This window comes from Sinohyriopsis cumingii, chromosome 11 (assembly GCF_028554795.1).
Source record: "Sinohyriopsis cumingii isolate HCF-2022 chromosome 11, ASM2855479v2, whole genome shotgun sequence".
In the NCBI taxonomy this organism is placed as follows: domain Eukaryota; kingdom Metazoa; phylum Mollusca; class Bivalvia; order Unionida; family Unionidae; genus Sinohyriopsis; species Sinohyriopsis cumingii.
In genome coordinates this window covers 7,903,525-7,924,603 of record NC_142971.1, presented here as the reverse complement: position 1 = coordinate 7,924,603, position 21,079 = coordinate 7,903,525, and the positions used below count along the sequence as shown (strand labels likewise).

The 21,079-nt window shown below is 41.5% G+C and overlaps 1 protein-coding gene across 3 annotated transcripts in view; it reads right to left on the bottom strand.

Moving 5' to 3' along the window:
- LOC149787576 (toll-like receptor 4) overlaps positions 1 to 16,108 on the bottom strand; it is a 30,219-nt gene extending 14,111 nt beyond the window's left edge. For all 3 annotated transcript variants that reach the window (XM_089973745.1, XM_089973746.1, XM_089973747.1), the window contains exon 1: positions 16,007 to 16,108. The gene's annotated coding sequence lies outside the window, so the exon portion shown is untranslated. The remainder of the gene's footprint in view (positions 1 to 16,006) is intronic.
- Between the last annotated feature and the right edge of the window lie 4,971 nt (positions 16,109 to 21,079).

Sequence of the window (21,079 nt, the reverse complement as noted above, 5' to 3'; positions counted from 1 at the left end):
GCTTGTGGGGTAAAATGGCACAACGACCGTGTTTACCCAAGACGGAATATTTGACAGAACCTTCCCGCTACTTCCAGATGATTCACGACAAAACCAAATACATGAAACACGTGGACGTCGTTCGTGAGGATTTGATCTTGGTCAATTACGAAGAAGATCTGGACTTTGTACAAGACGACCCTTTTGGAAATGTCATCATTGCGGCTTACGTGACTACCCATGCTCGCTTAAAATTGTACGAAGCTTTAGAACTGTTAGGGGAACGCGCCCTGTACTTTGACACGGACAGTTGTATTTACATCCATCACCTGAGTCAACAGCACCCTGACATCGAAGGAGACCGTTTAGGAGCCTGGACAGACGAGCATCCTGACGACAAGATTCGTCAGTGGCGGTCCAAAAAATTACGGCTACGAATACCGGGACAAACAAGGAGAAGTGCACACGACGTGCAAAGTGAAAGGACTGACTCTGAATTATCGTACCAGTCGTGTGGTCAACTTTGGGGTATTGAAAGAAGCCTTGCAATCTGGAGAGGATGAACACTTTAAAGTTACCACCTATCAACCGAACAAGATTGTACGTTTACCCACTCACCACATCGTCAGTCGACCCTTGGAAAAAGTCTATCAAATCGTGTACCAGAAGCGAGTGCGACTGCCCAACCACTTTACTTTGCCGTATTGACATGTTGGTATAAAACATTGGTTGTAAGCGGATAGCCACCCACCAGAAGGATGACTTCGCCACAGCAAGAATCGAGTGAGAAACCCGATGAGAATTCAAAGCCTACCGTTTTCCGGTTTTCTTGCCTGACTATTGTGATTGTTCCCGTCGATTGGACACATTTCAAGCATGGCCTACGGATAGGAAAGGATTACCTTCTTCGCATATTTTAGCTAGAACAGGATTTGTCTACTTGGGACCTGAATCAGGATTGGGATACGAAGTACAGTGTTTCGCTTGCGGACTGAAGTTACGAATGATTCAGCTATTCTGGAACATACTCAATGGTCTCCGCACTGTCCTTACCTTTCTATGGCCTTTCCACCCATGACATTACGGTACAATGATGACGGCACCTTAGAGACGGTACCTTCCAAAACTAGACATAAAAAACATAAAAAAGGAACGATCTACAAGCTTGAGACTGCATTGCGACTAGTATAAAAAGGGACTATAGTCAAGATCGATAGTTCATTGTGACTACCAAGACCAAGCGAACAAGATGAATACTTTCAGAGAAACACAAAACAAGTTTAGAAAAGCACAATTCAAGTGTGGGGCTTCTGAAGTGGAATGCGATTGTGAGCCTTGCGATGGGTACGATGCTGTACGCTGTGACCTTAGCGATGCCGTAAAGCATAATGGGAACTTTGTTCTCACTACCCCTATCATGGAAAGTGATGCTGTGCGTGCCAAACCTGAGGGATGCGAAAGCGATGCCGCTCGTCCTCTTGGACATTTTACTGGGTTTCGTTTTAAAGGTGGATGTTCATCTTCACGTCTACCCCCCTACGGATGTCATCCAGCTCTGAGCAAACTCCTGTCCATGTCACCCAACCCTCATCGAAACGAACCTGTGAAAGACGAATATTCGTTTCCTGTGCGTTTGTCGGAATACTGCGACTTTGAAAATCGTCTTCAATCGTTCAAAGGAAAATGGCCTAAGTCCTAAGTATCTGGGAGGACCGACCCCCGAAGAATTAGCCAGAGCCGGATTGTTCTACTTGGGCGAAGGAGATAAAGTCAAGTGCTTCAGTTGCAGTGTGTCACTTCACCACTGGGAACCGCAAGATTCGGCCTACGTAGAACATGCTCGATGGTCACCGAATTGTCATTACTTACCCTTAGTGGGACCGAGACATTAAAGTAACTTACCATTTCGTTGACGAAAAAGAAACCAGTTTGGCTAGGAGTCAAATATTGGACATCACAGAGACCAGTATTTAAACTTCATTTCAAAAACGATATTGAATCATTACCTAAAGAACTACAAGAGAAGATTTACAAGGAAGTTTGGCAGGGGTTTGCCAGAGTGAAATCTCAATGGGTAACTGTAGAACTTTTGTGCCGAGAAATTCACAAGAGGAAAGTGAAAAAAGTCAACCAGTGTGTTAGATTTCTTTGGGTCAAGTGTGCATTCGTCCTATTGTATTACTCTAGACCGTTTACATCAAAAGAGTACAGCGACATTCTTGGACGTTACCCTGAATGGCAGTGGCCAGAAATTACTCACTATGTGGATTACTTTTGCTCTAGGAGAAGATTGTGAATTGTACGGACTGACCTATTCATGGATACTTTACAAGAGAACATTCGTGCTTTGCCTGTGGAGTTGAGAGAACGCATTTACCGAGAGCTGGTCAAAATACAAGTCAAACATAAGGAACAGTTGCATCCGTTACGTCACCAGATTTTTAACCACTGGTACCTGAATGGTATAAGAGAACTGATTCGTCAGAAATTGTTTCAGTGGCCAGACCTTGTTCCAGGTCCCCGATGATCCACGTGTTGATCATTTTGGTTACTTCGAGATTCACTTAGTGCAACGCATTGAGGAAGACAAGGTAAAGGATTACCGACATATTTTACGTGGAATCTACTTAGCGGAAGAGGAATCTTCTAAACGAACTCTGACGTTTCGGTTACAGTATGCAACATTTAAATTCCCCACTGGAGAACGAAGATCTCTGGCTAGAAAGTACGTGTATTGTTTCCGAAAGAAAGAGACTATAAAAACAGGCTGCCATGCCACGACTTTTATCGCATGTAATCCAACAGATTCCGTGGAAGGAACTCAATGACCATATTCAAACCGTGAATCATTACCATCGATTATTACAAGAACTGTATCCATTCAATTTGGGTCGACAAGTGGTGTGTGTCTTAGTGACTTGTTTTCTGGGATTTCGTTTACCAGCCGATTCCTTGTGGACTCTTTACGAACAGTACTTACCACCCATTCAACATGAAAGTGGTGCCTTTAAATGTTCACGAATGACTCCTTTTGCTCAAAGTCTTACGTTCTCATCTGGATACTTCTCGACGTCTACGGGAAAAAAAAGATTCGTCAGCTTTTAGCTACCCAAGACGTGTATGACGATGTGTGTGTAGCTTGTGACTTACATCCCCATTGGACAGATGTCCGTGCCTGGAAAAAAATGGGATTTTGAGGCTTGGACCCAAGAAGTGGCCCAGTATGCACGAGAGTTGTTCAAGGAAAAAAGTTACTTTTCAACCCGTGTTAGTGACGGTGCCAGAAGAACCCGTCACCCAGGACAGGACTGTCGTGGACAGGCCTGAAAGACCCTTTCGGGAGGACACTTGTGTGACCTTACCCCCTATAGAACTGGTCAGAACTTTACCCAAAACATGTTGTACAGACACTTGTTTTTATTTCACGTTAATGATTTTCATGTACCTTTTATCGTTGTACTTAAGCCTTTGGCTTTTATGTATTTTTGTCTTTCGTATTCATGTTTAAAACATTAAATAAACGTGTTCTGAAAAAAGTATATAAACTCTCGTCTTGTTTGTTTTCGTGTCACAAGTGACATTCCTGACACTATGGCTCCTTCTGCTGTCTCTGTTCCCTCTTCCTCTACTGTGAAAGTCATCGACGAACACTTAGATCGTGCCAGTTGGGAGGCTTTGTATCTTCGCCATCCCTTTAACATGCTCATTGCCGGACCTAGCGGTTCAGGCAAAACCGAATTCGTCAAACGTTTGATCGAACATAAACATCATTTGATCGATCGTCCACCTCAACGCATCGTGTGGTGTTACAAAGAGTGGCAATCGGCGTACAGTCTCTTGCGAGAAAGTCAAGGCGATTCCATCGTGTTTGTGGAAGGCATTCCTAAAGAAGACGACGGCATCGTCTCTGACTCCCATCAAACCCATTTCGTCATTTTTGACATGTTAGGAGAAGACGAAGAAGAAATTAAACTGTGGTTCACGCGCAAAGGGTATCACCGTAATGCCAGTGTCGTTTACATCACCCAAAATTTGTTTCAACAAAGTAAAGCCCATCGCACCATCAGTCTCAATGCGCATTACGTGGTCTTGTTTAAAAGCCCTCGAGATAAATCGCAAGTGCAAGTCTTAGCCAAACAGTTAGGAACGCCTTGGCTGACTCAGGCGTACGACGATGCCACTCAAGCTCCACACGGCTATTTACTCGTCGATTTGAAACCTACGACCCCCGATGATTTGCGATTTCGGACCCACTTGTTTCACCACTGGTGCCAAGACGGAGGGCCTGTCCTGTACACGTCTCCGTCCTCAACTTAATTTCACTCCACAAAAAAATCTATAAAAACCTCAGACCCTTTTCGTCTGTCTCACACACATTTTGAACATGACGTCCCTTCCGTCGCATCTTCCCGTCAAATTGATTCGTGCCTTGTATGGCATCAGTCGAGAAAAAAATCCACAAATACGAGCTCGTGTCTTAGAAGCTAGTCTCAAAGAAGTCTTACGATGGTTCACGGTGACGGCACGTCAAATACTCCAAGGAATCATTCAGATTCCTCATCAAACCAAACGCTTTTTTGATCGAAACAAAGTCGCTTTCACCCAACTGGCCGATCCCCGCATCGACACTCAAACCAAAAAACAAACTTCTCCCCAAGAAAAAAGTCAAACGAAACCCCAAGAAGGAGAAAAAGACCAGGTCCCCAAGGAGAACTTCTCCAGTGGCGGGACCCTCCTCTTACCAGACACCACCCCGGAAAAAGAAAAGAAGCCCTCAGAAAAAGAAACAGAGAAAAAGTCCCCAGAAAAAGAAAAGCCCACAGAAGAAAACTAGTCGCAAGAGAGGCACTTCGGCCAGGACGCAACCTTACACTCGCAAACCACGACCTGCCACGGCGGTGACCGCGTCTCCTAAAGCCTCAGGTTCATCCACTTCCCCGTTGATGACACCAAGAACTGAAGAGTACTTGGAGACGTTGATCACACCAAGAACTTCTCCGTTGATGACCCCAAGAACTTCCCCAGTGGCAGGACCCTCCAATTTAGTGGCTGTGGCTGCTGCTCACAAAGTACCTTCTCCCAAAATCAAAGTCCAAGAAAGATCGGGCATGTTACAAAGTTTACTGGATTTTTTCATGCAAGAACTGGTTCGATTTAATCCGTTGCGTACTCCTGCACGACATGTCATGCCTGTCCTGAAGTTGATACGACGTAAAGACAATCAGTGGCGACGCGTTCCGGTATAAAAAAAGGCCTGTGACCAAGTCGGGGGTATCAATGTTTTCGTGCTGCTGAAGATGTCACCCTCCAAAAAACATCCCTCTTCTAAACAACCCCAAGGAAAGAAAAGAAAAGGACTGCCTCCTCGTTGAGTCAAACATGGGGATATGTTATCTGTCCTGTCCAAAGCTTCTCCACCTCTACGAAAAAAACTCATTCAATCAGCCTCCAAAGAGGTCATCGATACCATGTGTGAATGTTGTTTGAACGTCTTGAAAGGCACGATCCCTTTGTCCAAACACCAGAAACAATGCTTAGGCAATCATCGTCACGTTCTTCGCCAAATGGTTCAAAAGAAAATTCCCATTCGTCAAAAGAAGAAGATGTTGGTCCAACGTGGAGGCATTTTACACCTCTTGTTAGGCCCCTTACTGAAAGGAGTCTTGGGAACCATGTTGGGAGGACTGGTGGGAGCAGGATCAATAGGCCCTCGAAGTCCCAAGATCTCAGAATCGACCCCTGACAACCCCATGGAAGGACGAAAACTAGCTTTAGTGCCTTACAAACGATGGATGGAATACCATCGTTGGCAAGAACAACGCACCCCGCATTTACCTCCCAATCCCAATTTGAGCGAGATGTCCCAGTTACAACACGAATTGCAGTCCTTGATGGATCGCCAAGATTTGTCCGAAACAGAAAAATCGCAAAAGTACGGTCAACTCTTGCAACGACTGGAACTCTTTCACCAGAAAGCTTTAGACGAAACAGCTCTACCCACTCTGAAAGATTTTAAGACCTTGATGAAAAGTCCAGCACCATCATCACTACCACCACCACCACCACCACCACTACTGCCATCCCCACGGGTCACCAGAGATGCTACCCCACGAAGACCTGAGGAAGAAGAGATGCGAGAAGTGTTTCAAACACCGTCAGCAGCTCCCATTTCGAGTAAGATTGCAGCATCCTTGTTGACCCCGTCCCCCACACCCCAACGAGAAGAAATGAAAGCTTGGGTAAAAAAGATGATGTCCACTCCTCCTTCGACAGAAGTGAAAAAGAAAGAAGGGAAACCAGAAGTGAAAAAAGAAAAGAAGACCAAAGCCATTCCATTGCCATCTCCACCACCACTACCTTCGACTTCTACTCCCGTAGCCCATCGGACACGTAAATCCGTTTCTAAACCACCCTTTCGACCCACCCAAAGTAGCATCACCGAAGAGTGGGTGACCTATTAACACACAAACAAACACAAAAAAATGGAAAAAGTCTTAGCCAGCATTTACTACGATCCCTCCCATCCTGCAGGTTACGCAGGAGTTCAAAAATTGTATCGTGCTGCCAAAAGGCGACTGAAAAGTCTCCGTTTACCTCAAGTGCAACGATGGTTACAAGAACAAGCTACCTACACTTTACACAAACCCATTCGACGCAAGTTTTCCAGAAGTCGCACTCGAGTGGAAGGCATCGATCATCAATGGCAAGCCGACTTAGCCGATGTCTCTCATTTGGCCAGCTACAATCGTGGCTACAAATATTTGTTTTGTGTCATCGACGTCTTTTCCAAATTTGCCTGTGTCGTGCCCTTGACTTCCAAATCGTGCAGCGAGTTAGTGCGAACCCTGCCACGGGTGTTGAAACAAAGCGGTCGTCACCCTCTTCGATGGCAAACGGACAAAGGTACCAAATTTCTGAACCAAGCTTTCCAAAAAGAATTAAAGAAACGTGACATTCATTTTTTTACCACCGAGAATCCAGAAATCAAAGCCAGCATCGTGGAACGTTTTCAACGCACTTTGAAAGAACGCATGTGGAAATATTTTACGCATCACCACACTCTGAAGTACATCGACATCTTACCGCACCTGGTGCAAGCGTACAACCAATCTTACCATCGAAGCATTGGACGTGCCCCGCAAAAAGTGACTCCCGAGAACGAAGTGTTGGTGTTTGAGCGCCTGTTTGGTACGTCCCCGAAGAGGGCTGTCCCCAAGAAAAGTGGAGAGTTGACCGTAGGAGATTGGGTGCGCATTGGCAAAACCAAACGCACTTTCGACAAAGGTTACTTACCTAACTGGACGACCGAATTGTTTCGCGTCACTGGACGAGTGCATGGCCGTCATCCTGCCGTCTATAAATTGGAAGACATGAACGGAGAAGTGCTCAAAGGAACGTTTTATTTGCCCGAGTTACAACGTGTGACCAAAAAAGAAGACGACGTGTACGACATCGAAAGCATTCTCGAACGCAGAACCCGTAAAGTAGGCAAAGGACGTGTCAAAGAAGTCAAAGTACGTTGGAAAGGATATCCACCCAGTTTTGATTCTTGGATCGACGCTTCGCAAGTCATCGACTATAAAAAGAAGTGACCATCATGCCTTTTCACACAGACGCAGCTACGTCGACCACTCCTTCACCCAGTTCTTCTCTGCAAGATTTACAAAAACAACCCTTGTGGTTGTGGTGTGGAGAACGTGTGCCTAAAACGCAAATCGTCTTTTTCTGCCAAATCTTTGTGGTGTATTGTGTCATCGGGGCAGCCATTGCCAATTTGAGTTTGCAACAAGGAGACAAACAATTGTTGACCATTTTATTGAGCAGTTGCATCGGTTACCTGCTTCCTAATCCCTCCCTGAAATTCTCTTCGAACGGGAACCACGGAAACCTTGTGTCCAGTGCCAGTGCCAGTCACCACTCCAACAACAACCACAACCAGAACCCCATTTTGGGCGGAGACACGCCTCTGACGTCCAGTAACCCCTCGGACAGCCACAGAACTCTGGAATTATGAGTCACCAAAACCAATTTTACTTAACCTTACCCAGTGACAGTTCCATGGAGGTGTTTCCCCATAACACGTTGTGCTGTTACACGGCCAAATTACCTCAGGCCATCCCATTAGATCACGAAGCCCATTGGGAAGTGGCTGTGGTAGAAATGATTTACCCAACGCAAATCAAAAACATCACTGAAACTCAAAACACTTTTGACGTCGAAATTCTGGACCCAACAGTGCAGCAAACCATGACGACCACTTCTCAACATAAATCACTTCCCAAGACCCCAATACCCCGCAGCAGCAGTGACACTTCTCCTCCTTTTTACGTTTATCACTTTAAAATTAACTCAGGCCATTAGTGGTCAACATCTGGTGGAGGCCATCGCTGACAAATTCTATCCAGCATTTGACAAAGTTCTGACGGGACTAAAAAAACGTGTCACCATTGAGTACCACAAACTGTCTCACCGTCTACTCATCAAATTTGAAAGTGAGGAAAAAAGTATACGTATTAAATTTTGCCCTGAATTGTATGACATTTTGGGTGGAGACCTCAGTTTGGTCACTCCAAAAAGATTGAGAAAACAGAGATTGACAACAACGGGCATTTCGCGAGGTATTTTCGTTTCCCGGTAGAACTGAACCAGGGACTGAATTTGATGTTTGTGTACTCCGATGTGGTGGAGTACAACGTGGTGGGACACACCTCTGTGCCGTTACTGCGTGTCATTCCTTTCAAAGTAAATTCTGCCACGGCCACTGACGAGGAAGGTGGAAACACTTACCACGTTCACCGCGAATTTGTACATCCTCACTATTTGCCTGTCAGCAAGTCGTATTTGGACACGGTCAACATTGCTATAAAAGGAGATCTGGGAAAAAATATTCCATTCACCAAAGGAAAAGTCACGGTGAAACTCGACAAACAAAACCCCAAAGAAGCCTTCATGAGGGCAGGCAAAAATGTCTTGCTACAAACGGGTAAAGACCTTTTGGGCCGACGAGACACACCAATAAATGCCCTGCACGCTACCGAGTCAGGCATTCAGCAAGGACAAGGCAGAAAGAGAAGACGAAGAAAACACCCTTTCATCAGACTTCACACGTCTAAAGCTAGAAAGGCAAAGAAAAGAAGAACCGTTCGAGGCTTAGACGTTTTCGATTATTGAGAAACAGCAACAAAAAAAATGATGCACCGAGAGTCTTGCGCCTGTTCCAAGTCGGAACTGGATCTGTTTGCCATGCCCCCCCACGATGATGAAGATGCAAGAATCCCAGTGGGTGGAATTTCATCCCGTCTCCTCATTGACAGATTCCGCTCCCATCGAGTTTGAAATCAAAGGACAGCCTGAAGATTACATCGATCTGAATAGTAGTTACTTGTACTTGAAAGTCAAAGTTCTAGATAAGGGAGGAGATTCTATAAGCGGCGAAGAGAAAGTTGCTCCCGTCAACAATTTCATGCATTCCTTGTTCAGCTCAGTGGACTTGTACTTGAATAACAAACTGGTCAGTAGCAGCATGGATACTTACCCTTACCGTGCCTACCTGGAAAATCTCTTGACGTATGGAATAGATGCCAAGAACACCCATCTCAATGCTTGCGTTCTATGGGAACCTGACGAAGTGGGCGATTTTGATAAAACAGGTATTAGTGATGACCCCCAAAAAAAGCAGACACCAATGAGGGATTTGTAGAACGAAGAAACAAAATATTAAATGGAAAGAGTTTAGAACTGGTGGATCGTTTGCATTTGGGCATGTGGTTGCAAGAGAAATATTTGCTGAACGGTGTAAATGTTCGCTTGAGACTGAATTGTAGCAGTGCTGCTTTCCATTTGTTGGCTGATGCTGATGCTACTACTGGTGGCAATCCTAAAAGCAAAATGGAGGAGGCCAAACTCTACGTACGACGCGTGGAAGTGTTACCTAAAGTGGGAAACGACATCAGTAACACGTTGAGCAGAACGACCGCCAAGTATCCCATACGACGCGTGGAAATGAAAACCTTCACCATTCCAGCTAACCATCATTCCATGATCGAAGATCATCTGTTTCAAGGACAGTTACCCAAACGTTTAATCCTTGGTATGGTCAAGAATTCAGCCTTCAACGGAGACTTCACTAAAAATCCTTTTAAGTTTAAACACTTTAAGGTGAAGAAAATCGAAGTCAGTCTCGATGGCAAGACCTTGTGTACCAGACCTTTCGAACCTGACTTTAGTGACACGAAGATGAATAACTTGAGATCGTACTTGTCCCTGTACGAAGCCACCGGCCAGTTAGGGACCAACACCAGTCACGGCATTACGTACGAAGATTACGCAGGAGGCTATACTTTGTGGGCTTTCGATTTCGCTCCAGACCAAGGCAGTGACGAGGGACATTTCCACCCTATAAAACCCGGCCAGATTCGTGTGGAACTTCAGTATGCAGAAGAAGTGAAAGAGACAGTGAACGTCATCCTGTATGCAGAATTCGATAATACGATAGAAATCAACAGTTTGAGAGAAGTCATTCTAGACTATTAGAAGCTATGGAAGACTGTTATCCCTCTTTACCTAGTGGAGAAACTTTGGAGATGGAATGTGAGGAGACCGTGGAAGGAGAATCCCAAGACAAAGACGAAGAAGTTGTCATGATGAAGTCGAGATGGCCAGAACAAGAAGCCCATTTAGTCTCCTGTTTTGCCAAACACTTGGTCGAAAAAATGATGGAATTGATCAAGAAAGATTGCTATGGATGTCAAAACGATCATCGCAGTCAAATTCAACACGATAAATGCCTGATGCTGAGTCAAGAAGAAAAATTGGACGAGTATCTGGACGAAGCTTGGAGTCTCATCTCGGACGAAGTCGTGTTGCACCAGTGGTATAAAGACTTCCGTGAACATTCTTGTCCACCATTAACCACTCAAGAGATCGATCGTATCGAAGCTCTCCTGAATCAAAGTGAGGAGACGAAACGAAGAAACGGTTATTTGTCAGACATTTTCAAGCAAAAAGTCAGGATCGAATTGATGACTTATTATTACCTGTGAAGAAGAAAAAACAAAACATGGATACCTGGGAACTTTATTACCTTTTGAACCACAGTTCGTATACGGCTTCTTGGAATCCTGTCGTCTGTGCTAAAGATGAACTCCCTCATCGCAAACCTCAAGACCATCTAGATTATGTGATCAACACGGACGACAGTCATCTCCCAGGAACCCACTGGGTAGCCGTCTACTTTCCTCAAGAAGGATGTGTGGAATATTTCAATTTGTACGGATTGCTCCCTTTGGAAGACGATATCATTGACTTTATGAGAAGAAATGCTCAGACCACACGATTCAATAATGTGAAATTACAAGGCACAGATTCCTTGGTGTGTGGACAATATTGTGTGTATTTTCTGCATCATCGCAGCCTGGGCTATTCCTTAGAACATTTAGTGACTCATTTTGATCCTCGTTCTTCTTCAAGAAATGATGTGAAAGTAGATCGATGGTTTTGTGACCATTATGCTGATCTTTTGTCTCAAGCTAGGAAACGTAGTGTCCATCAATGGCCTAATGACTTCCAACAGTGGAAATCACAATTTCATTCACAACGTTGTCAGCCCTGTTTAAAGTAGAGTGTTAATTGAAAAAAATGTTTGTCATTTGAAACAAATGTTTGATGTTATATTGTTAAAAAATGTTAGAGTTGTTGTTGGTTAGTGTTAAGTGATTTTGAATAAAAAATGTTGTGTTTTGAAAAAAAATGCCTTTGTGGTTTGTTTGGCTATAAGAATTTTGATTCATGCTCTTTGACTTCTCTCTATCTCTCTCATGACACTCATTGAACGTAGAGGGATGTTTTCCTTCACGTCCGCGCTTTGACTTTAAAGCCGGGGTAGTTTACAGTCTAACCATCCATTGTCGACTCATCCTCCTACGAAGATGTGCTCCAAACTAGCTAAGCTAAACGAAGCCTACGTGAATTTGCATAGGGTCAGACACAGTCTGATACCGAAGCCAGAAGAGATAGAGAATGTGAGAATGTTAAAAGTCACTGAAGACCTGATAGAAGAGCTCTTCAGAGAAGAAGTGAACAGGGAGAAAGAAGAATCGACAGAGAAGTACAGACTTCAGAGACAGCAGCAACAGCAACAGCAGCAGCAGCAGCAGCAACCTGAACCTGACAGAGGCTTTGTCGATTGTCGTATCGACACCAAAGAGTTCTTCTTCTCTTTCCGAAGAAGCAGACCTATCATCAGAAAGTCTATCCTCAGAGGACGTCGCATTCTTAAAAACTAAAAGATTGCCATAGCAAACAAAAAAAACAGCCCTTTTCAGGGCTACCCAATACTCTACAAAAGCAATAACAATCGATTTGCCAATGTGTGTATGTAGAGCAGTGTGAATATAAACACTGACTCTTTTTTATAGTGTGAGTGTATGTGTTTGTGTATATTATTGTGTGTTTGTAAGTACTCACGTACGTTTGTGTGGATAGTAGATTAAGATCATGTTTTTGGCTGTTTGAGGTGTGGGGAGAGTAGATTTGGGGTTTGATTGGATTGCTTTGCGTATGTGAATAGTATATTGAAGTGATTAATGAAAATTTTTAGAATAGTGATGGGCAGTATAAAAAAGTGAGTGAGTGTTTCTTTCAGGTCCGTGCGTTTGTTAGGTTATGATCTAGGTAATATCAATTTTATGTTTTAGGGGGATGTTTTCCATCACGTCCGCGCTTTTAGTATAAATTGAAACTCGTTCGGCATTCTAGCTACCCTTGTTGATTGATTAAGAGAATGAACACCAGCCTAGCAAAACTGCTTGAACTTCATGTACACCTGGAATATGCCAGGCGTGTAGTGAATGAGCTGGCTGCAGAGGCCCTAGTAGAAGAGGGAAGGATGAAAGAGGACGAGAGAAGAAACAAAGAAGAGGAGGAGAGAAGAAACAAAGAAGAGGAGGAGAGAAGAAACAAAGAAGAGGAGAGAGGAAATTTCAGAATCCCAGAGACAGAAAATTGGGATTCTGAAGCCACTTATCCCGCTCTGCTCTTCCCCCCAAAAAAGTGAAAAGAGACTGGGGAAGAAGATGTGTGTGTGGTACCAGGCCTGGAAGGTGCCATCATTAACCAGGTGTCATGGAGTTCAAAAAACACCAAACAGCCCTTTTCAGGGCTACCCAAACCTTTAGAAAAGAAATAACAATCGATTTGCCAATGTGTGTAGGTAGAGTAGTGTGAATATAAACACTGACTCTTTTTTTTATAGTGTTTGTGTTTGTGTTTGTAAGCGCTGACGTAGGTTTGTGTGGATAGTAGATTTGGGTTTCATTTTAATGCTTTGCGTGTGTAAATAGTAGATCAGGGGTTTGTTTATTGATGCTTCACGTATGTGGATAGTAGATCATATGAAATGAGAAAAGTAGGGGATGTTTTCCTTCACGTCCGTGCGTTGTTCGGTTATGATCTAGGTAATATCAATTTTATGTTTTGGGGGATGTTTTCCATCACGTCCGCGCTTTCACTATAAGAACCCACAGTATTCGTCGTTCAAACCATTCTACAAAGAATAAAAAAGAAGATGGCTTCGAACCAGCTTGATAAAATGAAAACATTGCAAGACGTCCTGGACAATTTGGGTATGATGGAGCAAATGTTAGTGAGGTTAAACGAGGATCACTATTCTTATAGCCCCCATCGAGTGAAGATGGAGATTAACAACTTAAGAAAAGTAAAGGAAATGATAGGTGCTGTGATGAAAGAAATAAAGGAGGAGAAGGAGGATGAAGAGGAAAGGATAAGGATAAGAGCATGGAATGAAAAAATTGAAAAAGAAGAAGAAAATGAGAAGAGGAAGAAAGAAGAGGAGGAGAAGAAGAAAGAAGAGAGAAAAAAAAGGAAGAAAAGAAAGAAAAGAAGAGAAAGAGTGTAGGACAGAAAATAAGAAGTTGGTGGAGAAATAGAAGAAATTAGAAGCAGAAGAAACCCAAAGGCCCTTTTCAGGGCCACTCATAGGTCTCGAAAAGAGAATGACTTTCCATCGCCTACCCCTTTTTTTTAAAAAAACTTTTTTAAAAAAATCCCATGTTAAATTCCCCTTGTCCCTAAAGTAGTTTTTTTCTCCCATGTTAAATTCCCCTTGTCCCTAAACAAGCCCAAAATCTATTTCCCATGTTAATTTCCCTTGTCCCTAAAGTAGTTTTTTTCTCCCATGTTAAATTCCCCTTGTCCCTAAACAAACCCAAACTCTATTCCCATGTTAAATTCCATTGTCCCTATAGTGGCCCAGCAATTTTTCCCATGTTAAATTTACATAGTCCCTATAGTGGCCCGGGGGGGGGTGTCTGTAATGCTAATTCCCATTGTCCCTATGGTGGCCCCCTTCACTACTAGCATGACTTTCTTTTCACATTCCACTGCAAGTAAAGAGAATAATAGTTCGTGTTCTAGGAATTATCAGGAAGGCAAGGGGATTCAAAGTTCTGTTTTTAAAGGAAGGATTGAAGAGGGGTGAACATTAGAAAGATAGGAGGTAGAGATTATAACGTGGTGCGAGCGTTTCGTTTAAATTAGGAGTTATGTGGAGGATGCTTTTTATATTTTTATAATAGGAATCGTCGGGATGTTTTGATAAGGGTATTTTAATTGATCTTTTTGATCGTTTTAAAAGCGGGAACACAAACTAACTTTAGAACTCTTAATTTGGCATAGCGCTCTGCATCTGAATTACAAAGTCAATCATTTCCACTGTCACAATTATTGTTGACCTTATGGATAAAGCTGATCAGGTTTTTTTTTTTTACATTTGTATAAAAAAGAGCAATCAAATTTTGACCTCACCGTACCCTATCATAATAGTAATATATCTGAGATCTGGCACACCCCAAAATAATTTTGCCTGAATTGGTTTTAGTAACTAAACGGAGATAATTTACAGGACTTGTTACTCTGGTCATGAAAAATGTCGACCTAATTTCGAGGTCTACAAGGTGGACAATGCCCGCCTAAATAGACTCGTACTGTGAAGCACATGAACCAATTTTCATGATAATATATCCATGCAGACTAACTCACATTTATTCCCAAAATAGAAAGGATAGAAAGACTCATATAAAGCATATGACAAAATAAGATGTTTCTGTTAGAGGACATTCCTATGCGTAATGTGATGATCGTGTATTTCCAAACTGTGGTGTTTTCGACTTGTTGCTGTGACCTGTATTCCTGTATATTCTCATGTTAATCTCCCTTAAGAAATCGTAAATGTTTTACCCTGTTTAGCATATGATTCCCGTTAGTTGTTATAGTGTCACACTATTTTATCCACACTATTTTATCTATTTCTTCACACGTATTTAATGCTTGACCGCTGTACCAATTTGGCTGTATCCACAACACATCTGATGCAAATTCTTAATCTGAATTTTGTAAAAGATAAGGCAAGAAATTTGGAACAAGATAAGAAAACTCACCAAGCAATAGAAATCACATTCATTGATTAATTGACAAGAAATAATCATCTCGTCAATTCTGTCGTACTGTGGTGGTAGATGATGATCAGCAAAGATCGTAATAGGATCCTATCAGCCAAATCATGTTACCAAACACAATGTAAGGTTTAGACCGCCTGCGATATGAAGACGTCAAGTCCTGGTACTTATTCACCTAAATCTTTGCATGGTACTTGAGAGTTAGTGTTGTTCAATAATTAATTTCCTTTAATGGTTTCCTGTATAATCTTTATATCAACTTGATATCCTATCCAGAAACTGGTTTGATTTATGAACCAAGGCTAGTGCGAATCATTTGTGTTGCTTAACATAACCAGTAGTTTTTAATCTAGCCATGCCAGACCTTTTAGTTTGCGGGGCCCACTGCGCCACGCTAGCGGCGAGGCCCGGCCGGTGGAGTTACTGTAGTATGCCTAATTTTTGGTCAATTCGAGCTTGTGGCCATGAAGTCGGTGGGCTCAAGGCTACGCCTTGCTCTAAGGGCGGTCCTGTATTATTCAATGGAATTGATAAATTTGACAAGATGTGCTTACCTTTCAATCTGCTGAATTCCAATCCTAGTCAGCAAAAAGAATATGTTCTCTGTTTTGTGAGACAACCTTTAAGAGTTATCGGGAATATACACACTGCCTTCAAGTAGCATCATTTCACTCATTTATATTTAAGGACCGACCATTTCATTTGGAGGGAGAGAGAGGGATTTCGGGATTTTCTTTCAAACAAGTATTTTTAAAATATTTTTTCTCAAGATAATTTTGTGAACAACTAATATGGTTAACAGCGTTAGGTTTTCTAAATATCTCATCAAGAGAAATAATCTTTTATGGGACCTGAAACTTCTTTTCAAAATACCATCTCCTTTGTCCCTAATCTCAGAGAATTAAATGATCGGGTCCTTGTCAATATAATATCTTATTTGTTTTACCTGTGAGGTAACCTTCTACACAATTCATTGATTTCATCGTCGAGCCAGGAAGTTATTGTGTTTTATAATCTGAATATAACAAGATATTGATACTTCCGCACAAAAGAATCACATGTTTGTGAGTCATTGTTTCGCATCTGTGAGATAATTTGATGGGTTTTATTTGAATGATAAAGGCAGTTTTAAAATATTTTCAGTTATTTAAATACAGATTTAGGACTCTTCTGAGATGTAGCTGTTTAAAAACTTTTAAAGAGACACCTCTGCTACGCCGGTTTGGGCGATGTGATTAGATTTGCATGATCAAAACTATCGCAGAAATAAATACATAAACAAGTCAAAGAAAGTAGCATTAGTAATAACCAACAACAAATGAAAAGATTTCTTTTACAAAATGACACCGTAATATGATAAATTAGAAAATTTCTTTTGAAAATCTACTTGCATTTTAGCACGAATTAGCTGTGTCCGGTTTTACAATGGTAGCCCTCATCATCTTATTACTATCCTGTTGTGTAAAACTCCACGTTTCATTGGTCTGACAAGTATTAAGAGGCTTGTAATAAATTGAAGGACGTACATGAAAGTGGACCGGTTCTTTAAGCACCAAATTGCAGTTAATAGTTTAAAATATATAGCGATGCAAGTGATGTAAAGATTGGCGGAGTAATGATTCAAAACGTTAAAATAGTGTGGGCTATCCAGTGTGCTATTTTTCTACAAAAAACAACAATAAACAAACACCAGTAAAGTGTTACCACAATTAGGAAGGACTGTTTGGCTTTGACAATGGCTTAAAAGAATTTAAATCGTATATTAATTCAGCTCCTTCCCCGGTTTTTGTATTTCAGAGATCACAATCCCCTTACTTTCATTAAGAAATGAGAAACCAAGATCAGAGATTGTTTGGGTGGTGATATATGCTGCAAGAATACAACATTGCCATTAGACGCGTGAAGAGAAAATGTAATGTGACTGCAAGTGCGCTCTCATGTGTACAGAAGTGCCGTACTGCTTTATTTCTGTATATATTGAGTAATTAAACCAAGTGGCATTCATAAGACATTTTCCTATGTTATTTGAATTATTATAGTGTCATTCGCATGTTTAGCAAATATGTAAAAGAGATCATCACTGTACAAATATTTATACTTCTTTATGAGTAGAGATGTTGTATATATTTAAGTGTGTTCTAAACTTTTGTTCATTATTGTAAGTTGTACTTTAGATAATGTAAACATAATGTATACATACATAAGTTTTGGCGTTGATCTTAAGTTGTAAATATAATTGTTACATGTCATTTGACTTCAGAATATTCTAGACCCGGTTTGTTTGTAATTATATTTGAATTTTTCGTTGGACCATTGACCATTGAAATTAGTCTGAACTGAGACAAAGCTCATTGTTTACTTTCATCATTAATATGAACTGTAGTTGTATAAACAAGGGTGTCAAAATTTTGAAATTTATTAGGATATCCTTGCTTAACATTAAAAGCAAAGAAAATAATGCGTTTGTCATTGCATAATAATAATAATAATAATAATAATGGTGATAGTGAAGGCAATGCTGGATCTAAGCACTCAAGCAGCAGTGATGTTGGAATTGGATCAAGTTCACGTGACTTTGGTGCACTCTTGAACACGATTGTACGTACGAAATCCATTGAGACAGGTTCAAATGCTGCTAATGGTTGCCACTCAAATTCTGTATCCCAACTGTATGGTGACGACGAGTCAACTGAAATTGTGGTGTCAAGCTTATCTCTAATGGTTTGTACTTTGTCACAGAAAAAATTTGCAAACATGTCCGGAAGGTCGACTGGAGAGAAAGTAGTTGGAAATGGTGTTGATTTGTTCCTTGACATTAGCTTGTTTGTAATCTCGAAGAGCTCTTTGCAGCTGGAACTTTCATGATCTTAGTAGTGTAGTGGGCTGATTTCGCTGCATGGACTATATTTGTGACGTTCTTCTTAGCGACTTCATAGATTTGCTTATGAATAGTGAGTCTGGTGGAAAGCCAGAGCCTCTCAGCTTTACGGCGGTCTCTTTTAGCAGTGCGAAGCTGGTCCCTAACACTGCTATACCATGGAGAACACTTTTTAATTGATACTCTGCACTTGGTAGCTGGGGCATGTTTGTCAAGTCATGAACGCAGACAGTTATCGAGTTGTTCTGCGGTAGGAGGCAAGCAACTTGTTAGGTTAGCTTGGATGTCGTGCATTAATTTGGTTCTATTTATCATACGGAGGTTTCTCTTAGTAGCAGATAAAGGTGGAGGGTTAGGAACTGATACGTCAAGATGGCATAAAATGCAGAGGTGATCTGACGCAAGGTCATGGGATAACAGGGAGGACCGTAGAATGTTATCATCAGGTCTATGAAGAATCCAGTCTAAAATGTGACCATGTTTATGGGTGGGTTGGTTAACTGACTGTTTGAGGTTGAAAACATTAATGGAATCTAGGAGTTTTGATGTATTTGAGTTTCCGGGACAGTCAAAATGAAAGTTGAAATCTCCAAGAACAATTAGGTTGCCACATATCGAATTTCCATAGTCCAGGAGATTCGGAAACTGCTCCAAAAAGAGAGAGTCAGCTAGCTTGTTTTTTCTACTAGGAGGAGGGCGGTATAGGCAGAAAAAATGTACTGACCTTTGCTCCAGTGTGAGTGTGGTTTGGACTAGTTCAAACGATGTATGGTCGAAATTGAATGTTGTGGTGTAGTTCAGACGTTTTATCATGGAGTTCTTTGTGATGACAGCAATTCCACCTCCGCGAGAATTACGGGGGAACGACTTGATGGAGTAACCAGTGGGTGTTAGATCCGCACACTTGGGCTCATCGCCTGATGTTTTTAGCCATGTTTTTGTCAAGAATAATATGTCAACATTTTCGTCGTTGATAAAATTAACAATTTCTGTGCGTTTTTCCGGTGGTCCTACTGACTGGGCATTGAATAATACAATGCGCAGAGGTATTTCTTGGATAGTTGACATAAAGGTTGACGAATTAATTGGGATTTGAATTAAGTTATCTAAATTAACGGTCGAATTTTTTTAAATGGTTGTGTCGAAATAAGGGAGATAACTGGAATTCTTCTTCCTGTTCTACGCCGGCCAGATTTGAAACAACGTTTTTTTTTCGCTTCTGTTTACATTTAGGTAATGATGAATGTAGTCCCAGTTCGTTTAGCCTAGAGCACAATGTAGTGTGGAGAGCCAAGGAGTGAACATTTAAAGCAATTAATGAGGGTCCATCGTAGCATAAACGGGTTGACAGTCGAGTATCACGTGATGGCGGTTTCTTCAAAAACAGTGGAGCAAGACAGCTGAGAAAAAGTCTAATTATTCTCGTTTCCAAAACAAGGAGATGAAGAAACACATACGAATTTAACAGCTAATACATAATGAACACAATAACATAGATGAAAACAGCCAACAAGCACAAATATCGTGAAAACGGCACTAAAAAACGGAACAGCTGCTTCAAGCCGGTTAAGCGATAGCGGCCGTCTTGTTTTACTTCAACGTATGCTAGTGGTGTAGTGTATGTCTATGTTGTGTCTTTAAAGTTTAGTGCATGCCTGTAGATTGCATATGAGCAATACATAGATGTTTACATTTATAAAAAGTTAATTGTAATAATGAACCTGTGTACCAGTTTGGTGTGAGTTCCCTTTGAATGACTGTGTCAGGTGGGTTCTGTTGCGACGTGAGATATTGTGAAAAATGTCACTTAGGACGTATTGCGGCTTAAGTCGAATAGGAACAAATTGCCATGTAGAGAGATAAGGGCGTATATAAAGACGCAGAGATTACGATCAATTCATTCTTTTTGATGTGTTCTTGTTTTAATATTGTTCTGCATATGTGTTTAATGTTGTGTTCAGATATAATTTCAACTGAATTTCTGTTTAAAGCGTAAAATTTGAGCATGGGATCGAAATTTGTTTCGGTATACATAGTTGAGGGGTTTCGGTTTATCGAATAAATAATGATTATATTAAAGAAGAAAAGATTCTGGACTAAACATTTTGGTTCGGTCTTGAAGGGATTCCGGTATACCTTTGGGAAATTAAAACAAAAATGCGAAAGAGCGAGAGATCCAAGAAATTGTATTTAATTGTAACGTCGGTAGTCAGCCTCGTCTGAGAGTATGGTAATACGGAATCAGAAAATGAACATATCGTTTTCCTACGTTTCGGATTTGACGGTAACATTCGACTCATTCTTATGTAAAAAAAAATGTATAGGTGTATAATAAATATTGTTACGTTAGACCGATACGTGCATCCATGAACTTTTGTCCTCCTTTCCATAGTATTATTCATTAAAAAACATAGGGTCTGTAGCATCTTCGCTTTGCCAAGGTTCCGATAGGTTGACCCTATCTAAATCAGATATTTCAGAGCTTTGTCCTAGTGACATCTATTGGATTTCATGAGATGTCTCCCTTATTATGTAATGCCAACTAACCAATAGCGTGTAACAGTGGTACGTTGTACGTCGGCTGAAAATGGTGGAGACAATTGACTTCAAAAGAATACTTTGAATGTTTAACATCGAAAGTATGACTGTATACCAGAGAGAAGCCAGTACATGTATACCTGAGGGGAAATAATGTGTTTGTACAAACAAGGACCGGCAGTGGAAAACTGCTTATGTATGAGTCCATTCC